Source organism: Cyprinus carpio, chromosome B14 (genome assembly GCF_018340385.1).
Source record: "Cyprinus carpio isolate SPL01 chromosome B14, ASM1834038v1, whole genome shotgun sequence".
In the NCBI taxonomy this organism is placed as follows: domain Eukaryota; kingdom Metazoa; phylum Chordata; class Actinopteri; order Cypriniformes; family Cyprinidae; genus Cyprinus; species Cyprinus carpio.
The window spans coordinates 5,992,506-6,001,720 of record NC_056610.1 but is presented as its reverse complement, the minus strand read 5'-3'; the positions used below and the strand labels follow the sequence as shown (position 1 = coordinate 6,001,720).

The following is a 9,215-nucleotide window of genomic DNA, read 5'->3' as shown; positions in this document are numbered from 1 at the left end:
TATCACACATTCTGTCATATCATTTCCTGTTTTATGGTATTCTTGTTGCAAAACTGCTCCCTCTCTGACTTTATTAATTTCTTTTTTAAGTATTATTATTAATTTAAAATAGTGTTTTAAGAATAAACACACTGTGGAGTACTGCTCAATTTAGAGGACATTAAAAACCATAAGTAAAAATTTTAACAACTCATCATCTTTTGCCATTAGCTACATTTACATGGGCAACCTTTGTCTTAATCAAAATACAATCATTCTAAACGTAGTGTTTATATGACCGGATGAATGAAGTAAGTGGTGGTGACTGACACTTGTGATCACCAATCAGCAAAGAGTTTTTTTTTTCTATTTTAGAGCTGGTTAGTTGCAGCTTGTGATGCGTCACGTCCAGAGTCTCCCCTTTCTGTTGGTTTTGAGGGAGGCTTTAGGTATGTGCTGTTAGCACATAGCAGTTTGCTAGCCTTTTAATTATTGCTCATGTGGCACTAGCGATTCGTTTGTTGCATCCTAGCCTGTCTTTTCATATGTGTGTGTCTCCGTCAGTTGCTTCAGTAGAAGCTTTGTTTGGGGCTTGACGATTGGCAGGTGGAGTAATGTGCAGTTCCCTGTACTTCAGTTTAGCAGCGGGTTATATGAAGGCTGTGTATCCTGGCCTGTGAACAGATTATAGAGCACATTATTCTTGTTTGGTAAGTGTCTTGTATGTGGTTATGAGTGGAAAATTCTAGCGGGTGATATGCAACTATTAGTAACTCTCTTTTGTGTTTTGTTGTTTGTATTTGTTTCAGGATTCTCCCTTTTGTTCTGGTCGATTATTGTTGCAGCTCTGTCGTTTTTCTGCTGTCGTGCTGAAAGAATGCTGTTACCTTGCAACTAATAAAGGGATTGCTGCTATTTTTTTATTTCTTTGATTTCTAGTTAATTTTCTTCGGGATGGAGGATTGTTTATTTGATGACCAGAGCTGGCGTACAGAATTCGTGGAAGACAGAATCCGCGTAGAGCAACCGCGTAGTTTGAACTGAGTTGTTTTTTTTTTTTTCATCTTTTTTCTTTTGAAAATTTGTGTATTATTGATTGTGAAGTATGTTGTTGATTTTTTTTTTTTTTTACCTAGCATTGTTTGTTTTATGCTGAAACTGTAACATAATTTCACTGTGATTTTTATTTACTTCTGTTTATAATTTTTTTTTGTTGTGTAAATTAGTCTTTATGTAACATGTTTTCCTTTGGTTGTTTTTCTTTTTCTGTGTTTATTCTTTGAATTCTTTGCCAGTCACTGCCTCTTTAACAGTGAGTATTTTATATATATATATATATATATATATATATATATACTCTTTAACAGTGAGTATTTTATATATATATATATTTGGAATGCACAATAAATATTGGAACGTTATTTAATGCGCATCACATCAGTAAAGCCGGATCTGCAATCAGCGATAAATCTCTACACGTGTGTGCTTCCACCTGGAGCAGCATTAACCACACAGAGCTGTTCACTGACAAGCTGCACAAAATATGATCGTGTTTTTGCGCACCTTGTCAGTGAACAACAGCTCTGTGTGGTTAATGCTGATCTGTGAAAGCATGCACATGTAGAGATTTACCACTGAATACAGAGCCGGCTTTACTGATGAGATACGCATTAATATCGTGCCGATATTTATCGTGCATCCCCAATAAATATATATATATATATATATATATATATATATTTTTTTTTTTAATTTACAACGTTTGTTTTTGTAACTCGGCAAAATTTGAGTTTGTGTGATTTTGTGTGAACTTTGTGTACTCGTTTATGTAATTTGTTTTGTATATTTTGGTTTATTATTGAAGTGTCATTGGAGAGAACTGCCAGAGGTGGCGTAGTATCATTGAGGCTATTTTAAGTGATCACTTTGAATTCATTCTGTGTTAATAAAAATGTTTTTATTCGATACCTACGTCTCTTGCCTACTCTTGTATAAGAGAAGCGGACTTGTGTGATCTAATAACAAACTTCTGGGTTTATTTCTATTTTCCAAGTGAAAACTTCCCCAGGTGGCATAGTCCAATTTACTACAAGTAGATAAACGTGGGCTTGTGTGTTAAAAACCTGCAATGCTCCGCACCACATTTACATGATCACTAAATAAAATGATCAGGTTGATGTGCACATATAAATGTCACAAACTTCAAATTAGATTGATGTCTACTCCACCCCTTCAATCCGACTGAAATTTAATTCCGAACGAACTCAAACTAACCAATTAAGGTTTTTTACTGGAGGGTTTCTCAGTCAGATTGAGGCTTCAATTCGATTACTTACGGATTACTTGGTTGCATATAATCACAGCCAGTCAGAATGAAATTTACATTTTTATTCAGATTTTTTTTAATATTATTTAATTCTGCTAGTTCTGCTAACTATAAGTAATGTAGGGTATCAGACCCGAATCAGACAATTAAAGATCCGATCGGGAGCATGGTTGAAACATAAGGAGCTGAATTCCACAGAAAGGCTCAAGACACATGATGTTGTAAATCAAATCCTAGAGCAGCCAGTTTGAAGCAACCCTAACCAAGCAAATCTTTTACAAAACAGCTTTTAACATTAAACAAAAGAATACTGACAACACAGGAAGGAGACTGTCAAATCTGGGGCAAGTAAGCAGGATTAATGGTCAAAGACAGAGCATATCATGGCCATCACATGAGGAAGCTCATTAGTATAAACTGCTTTCGATGGTTTCCCCCACCTAGAAGAAAGTACTAGACTGAAATTCCTTAAAAGACCTTTTCACCTCTCTGGTCTTCACAGAACATATTCTTACTCCACAGAATGGTGGAGTAACCCACACATTTGACTATCATGTTTCTAATCACTTATTGTGTATGTCTTTTTAATAACTATTGAATAGCTTAAGGGTTCATATTCATGTTTAGTATGTGTGTTTTTGAATCTTTTTGCTTGAAACGTTTCTGCTAATCAATTATTTGTCAAATTTATCATATTCTTGTTATAACATTTGATTTATGAATAGTGTGGAGAAATATGCAACACTCCGAGCAAAGATAATATTTTTGAGCGCCGTTCCAGTGTGCTTCAGCCTGCACGCCTGCTGCTACTTAGCCACGATGAGAAGAAACACCACATAGTCTCATCAAACTTTACTTCTATTCTTTTAATTTAATTTCTTTTCTTTTCCGTTGAGTTAAGTTTTGTAATGCCGTGTCCCCGAGTCCGACCTCGAGTGCGTGCCTAAAACTACAACCAGCCCACAACTCTGCATTTTCAGACAACTCCCAACCATGGGCTTCCCAAGACATCACTTCAACGGTTACTGAACTTCCAGCCAATTAGCAACCTTGGGAAAACCCCTTTTCTTTGACAACAAAGGGAACCCCCTTTACACAGGCAATGTAAGTAACGTACCTCCAGACTCTGAGCTGAACTGGTGTATTTAATATAATTTTAACCTCATTGAGGAACTCAATGTGAGGGTTAATTTAGTGATTAATGGTTGTTCATGTCTATGCAATTTCACGTATTGCTGTAAACTTGAGATTTCACATTTTCATTCTCTTAAACTCATTCTTTCCTCACTTTCTTTCTTCCTGCAACTTGTGTGAATTAATAGTGTTTTTACTATACTTTGGATATTAATATTCATTGCAGAGTTGAGGTTATACGGCTCGTTCAACGAATTGCTGGCCGTTTCAGTGATCAGCCATAAAAAAGTGACCTGTTTCCCTCACAGTAACTTGTCAACTAACAGTCATTAGAGTATTAGTAGACTGTCTGCTTAATATCTGCTAACACTTTATTTTGATGCTCCACAAACAGAAATTCTACTGACTATGAGTAACTTTGCAATTACATGACAACTTTTTCCACTAACCCTAATCTAACCTAATATTAATAATATTTATAACCTTACCTAATAATATTTTACTAATACTGTAATGAGGGTTATTTTAACATGTAGTTGCAAAGTTACTTATAGTTAGTAAAATGTCTAAACTGGACTATCAAAATGTTGCCGATGACACCACAGGAAAACTTTTTTGTTCTATTTATCAGTTTCCATAAAATATCAAAAGTGTGTTATATGATTATTCTCTGAATGTTGTTGTATCTTACAATCTCTATACGTACAGGATCACTCTCTCTTCCATCTTGTTTAGATTTTTGCACCAGAACTGATCATGTCATTCTACATTATTCAAGCTGTCCTCTAATTAGCACCCAATAGCTTCAAAGATAATTAGATTAAACTCTGGGCGTTGTGTTAACATGCTTGACCACTGCAGATTGTCAGTTTACTCCATACTTCACTGCATCTAGGAATGTTGAAATGAATCATGTGAAATGACCTTTACAGTTATACTGACAGAATTTTTAAATTAAATGATGTTACATATTTACTTTGGGATTTACATTTGCCGAAAATTTCCATACTCAAGTGTTGATCCCAAAAAGGCCCCAAAACTGATGGTATTAGACATCTGGTGAGCTATAACTTTTTTTCTCTTTAATAGTCTTTTGAGAAAACTAGATCAAGAGTCAGCTTGATCCTTTTCGTTGGTTAGTTCACATGGTAGTATATTTTAACATGGCCATGATGTGCACTTTTAATGCAATGCGAAGCACATGAGGTAAGCCACACTCCAATGACAAAATGTAATGGAAGCCATTTTTTTTTTATTCCAGAACAGAGTGAAGGCGTTGGATAGGCGTGACAAAGCTGAATGTCTTTTCGTCAGAATCTCAGCCTGTAGTTGGAATTAGTTTTATAGGTAAGGTGATAAAGATGGACAGGGGTGCATTTCCCAAAACCATAGTTGCTAACCTGTTAGCAACTTAGATGGTTGGCAATGGGAAATTGCATTGCAACCAACAAAGTTGCTAACTTAGTTAGCAACTATGGTTTTGGGAAATGTACCCCAGGTTGTGATATCACTATAGAGAAATCTGAGCTCATGAATATTAATTAATGCACACAAACATTGCCAGATAATATTCTTAGTGCAGTCACATTACCTAGTTAATATTAATGTGCCATAAATGCTGTCTTAGCACAGGGATACAATATCATATATTTGCTCAAATATTGTAGGATCCTCTCTGGTTTTCTGTTAGAATCTACATGTAAAATGGTCAAATATTGTAGGATCGCAAGAAAAAATAAAATTATTTAAAACTAATAAACCGTAAAATTAGATTATTTGAAAATAGTTCAACATTTCATTCTCAGGCCCTGTGAATTTAAACAGTTACTCCACCGCAAAATGGAAATTTTATCATTTATCACTTACCCCCATGTCGTTCCAAACCCGTAAAAGCTTTGTTCGTCTTCGGAACACAATTTAAGATATTTTGGATGAAAACCGGTAGGCTTGAGACTGTCCCATAGACTGCCAAATAAATAACAGTATCAAGGTCCAGGAAAGTATGACAAGCATCGTCAGAATAGTACGCAGGCGGCGTATGCTCTTCTGTGTCAGCCACACCACAAGTGTATTTACGCTTTGGTTTGAAAGAAAACAGTGCATCAGCGCAGCGCTGCTGACACAGAAGAGCGTACGCCACTACGCTGATTTGGAGAGACACAGAGGAGAGGAATTGTTGAATAAAGTCATTTTTTTTTTTTTTCTTTGTGTACAAAAAGTATTCTCGTCACTTCATAACGTTACAGTTGAATCACTGATGGCAGATGGACTATTCTGACGATGCTTTTCATACTTTCCTGGACCTTGACAATGCGTCTTATTTGGCCGTCTATGGGACAGTCTCAAGCCTACCGGTTTTCATCCAAAATATCTTAAATTGTGTTCCGAAGACAAATAAAGCTTTTACGGGTTTTGGGACTGAGTATCCCTTTAAGTTATGTGTAAGCAAATAATAAGTGAATTCCGGCAGTAAAGAAGGTGAATGGGATCATAAAGAATGTGACTGTAGTAACAGTGCTACCTGAACTCAAGAGGGCTGTCGGTTCCTCATTAGACAACACTTCCTTATCTTGGCAACCCTTGTGCTCGTCCCTTGACAGTGAAGTCTTTTAATATCTGTAGTGTCTTATCATGCAGTAATCCCCTTAATGCATGATAATACATCAGGTTTACCACTTAAGATCCCCTCTGTACCCCACTCAGAAGGGACCTAGAAGGGGCACAATTAAGTGGGCTCAGTTCCAGCATACCTTTCCCTTACAAGCCAGCACTGCCAACGGCATACTGCAGCTATAAAAATGTAAATGCATGCTGGGCAGGATAACAGGCCCAGTTTGCTGCTTCAGCGGCTTCACACATGAACATTCAGCAGAGCATCTGTTCTTGCTTACTGTGAGTTATCCTCTGTGTGAATGAATCTGAGCATGGGAATCATTCACAAGACAGAGAAAAAAGAGAGAGAGAGAAAAAAACATTTAGCACTGCAGCAGACGCTGCATGACATGCTTAGGTGTTACCATAAACTGTAAAGTTGCTTCACCAGAATAGCTGCTAATTTGCTGGTAGATATTAAACGATTAACACTGCTGACTTGCAATTCTTTCAGTCAAATTATTTAATGCGTTTAATATAACAGAGATTAGACCATCTTCATTCTGAAATGTTATTCTGAGAACCCAGAAAATGGATAATACTTGTTATTTCTTCTGATATGGATGTAATGTGCAGTCTTAAAGATATAGGTAAAATACAATATGGATATAAATAACGAATATACAAACAGGAATCAAGCCAAAACATAGCATAATTAACAGATAACACTGATTTGTGTAAGATAGGCACTTTTCCAAGTTTATGCATGAAGATAACAACTCTGGTACTCATGTGTGCACACAATGGATAAATAGATCAAAAATATTGTAATATATTTACTTTATCCTTTCTTCTGCAGAACACAAAAGAAGATATTTTGAAGAACAATGGAGATACACAGTTCATAATATGAAGACAGAGAAGAAGTATGTGTGAACTAACTCAACATGAATGTAAACTTGAATCAAATATTTATAAAAAGGAAAAGACATCAAATGTCCCAGGCCTGGTTCTCTCTCTCTTTCCACAGTTGTCACTTCTGGCTTCTAGCAAACAGCAGCGACTCCTTTGTCCCCTAGTAAACGGCAGCTGCCCCTCTGTGACCTGTATAGTGGACAGCAGCAAATTGATCCATCTCTCTGCCAAGTCACTCCAGCTACACCTCAGCTAGCAGCAGCTGCCACCCATCCTCATTGCGATCGCAATCCACCTCAGAAGGACTCTTTGATAGCATCTTCCTCGTGGGTTCAGCACCAGTTTAACACAGTTCATATGATAGGTAAGAAGGAGGTGGAACTGGCTCAACATGAACTCAATCAAATAATCTGGCACAAGGCCAGTTGATTGAATACTTTTTTTTTTATTTCAACTTTATTTCATATATATATATATATATATATAATATATATATATATATCTATATATATATATATATATATATATATATATATATATATATATATATATAAATATATATATATATATTATATATATATATATATATATTATTTGAAATAAATTTATTGCAGGGTTTGTAAAATATTCTGCATTTGTATTTGACTGTTTTTCTTTAATCTGAAAGTGTGTGTATGTATGTATGTGTATATATAATATATATCTATATATATATATATATATATATATATATATATATATATATATATATATATATATAAAGTTGAAATAAAAAAAGGATTCGATCAACTGGCCTTTGTGGATGTATTGTGAACATGCATTAACTCATCTCACCTGCACAAAAACAGATTTAGTATTCCTCAAAATAAAGAAAAACAGTCAAATGCAAACACAGAATATTATACAAACCTGCAATATTTTTTGTTAAATAATACAAATATAATTTATGCATTTAATCCCATTTTATTATCTAATGTATTTGCTACTGACCATCAATAATCAAATTCAACCATACTAAGCAAAAATGACACATTTGTGTTTAATTTGTGTTGTTGCTGAATAGTGTTGAACTTTCTTCTCCTGCGTCATATTCCTCATGCAATCCGTTTGAGTTTCTCCCTCTACTGTACAGACATGAATTTATATTTCCTTCAGTCTGAGGTGTATTCATTTTACTTTTGGTGTGAAAGGGATTTTAAATTTGTAAAAGAAGAAAATTTTTTTATATTAAAAACAAACAAGCAAGCCATGCCCAGATTTAAAAAGTAACAAAAAAAGTAACATAAAACATTACTTTCCATAAAAAGCAACTCAGCAATGTAATTAGTTACTTTTTTTATGTAGTAACACAGTATTGTAATGCATTACTTTAAAAAGCTTGGACCATTGATCCAGTGAACCCTGCAGAAAGTCGATGCAAATTTTTCACATATTTTAACAGGCATCTTGCTTTAGTAATATTAATTATGAATTTCAGGATTGCAGGCCAGGAGGGTCATAGAGGCATGCTTCCATGCAATATGAAACCCACATGGACAGTTGAATAAAATGCCATGGTGTCATTTGTAGGCAGACGATTGCAGCCGAAGAGGTGTTTCCAGCCCCTGGTGGAAGATTGCAAGGCAAGCCAGTGGCAGTGGTCAGTGTACAAAACTGCAGAGTCAGTAATTGTTTGTTTACCCTGGTGAAGATGATGGAGATGCTCGCTGATGAATTAATCTCTGGCTGGATGGTGAAACACTTTGCTGAAGTGAGACAAATGGGTGTAGATGGTGACAGTGTGAAGCGAAAGAGGAAGCTGCCCCATGTGCTTGACCAGTTCCTCAGATAAAGAAAAGCAAAGAGATGACTGTTTAGTGAACATTAGCATATTTCATAGTGTTGTGCTACAAGTTCAAATAAATGCACATTTGGACAGCAGACAGTTGCATGTTCAGGCATCGGTCACTATAAACCACATTAAACAACAGCGATCCATCTGTTTGCTATGTTTCTGGCTATGAGCCCAGAATCCATTTTACTTACAGGTGAAAAAATGTGGCTGGAATGGTTCTCCATATTCTGCAATTTTACACTTCAATTCAGGTAGAAGTGAATGAAAAAGCACACCCCACAGCAAAAGTGTGTATTGTATAAGATAAGGGCCAATGTCACCTCTTCTAAACGAGGAAATTTCTGTCCTGTCTGAAAATCACAGTATGGTCACTACCTGTATCCTCAAGTGAGCTGATAAAAAAATAATAAGAAGAAATAATGCAATCTTTTTATT

The 9,215-nt window shown here is 35.6% G+C and overlaps 1 long non-coding RNA gene across 1 annotated transcript; it reads left to right on the top strand.

Moving 5' to 3' along the window:
• The first annotated feature begins 213 nt into the window (after positions 1-213).
• LOC122139528 lies at positions 214-1,316 on the top strand. The gene is made up of 3 exons (XR_006156368.1): positions 214-428; positions 544-689; positions 789-1,316. It is a non-coding gene; the product is annotated as an uncharacterized LOC122139528 (long non-coding RNA).
• Positions 1,317-9,215: the final 7,899 nt, after the last annotated feature.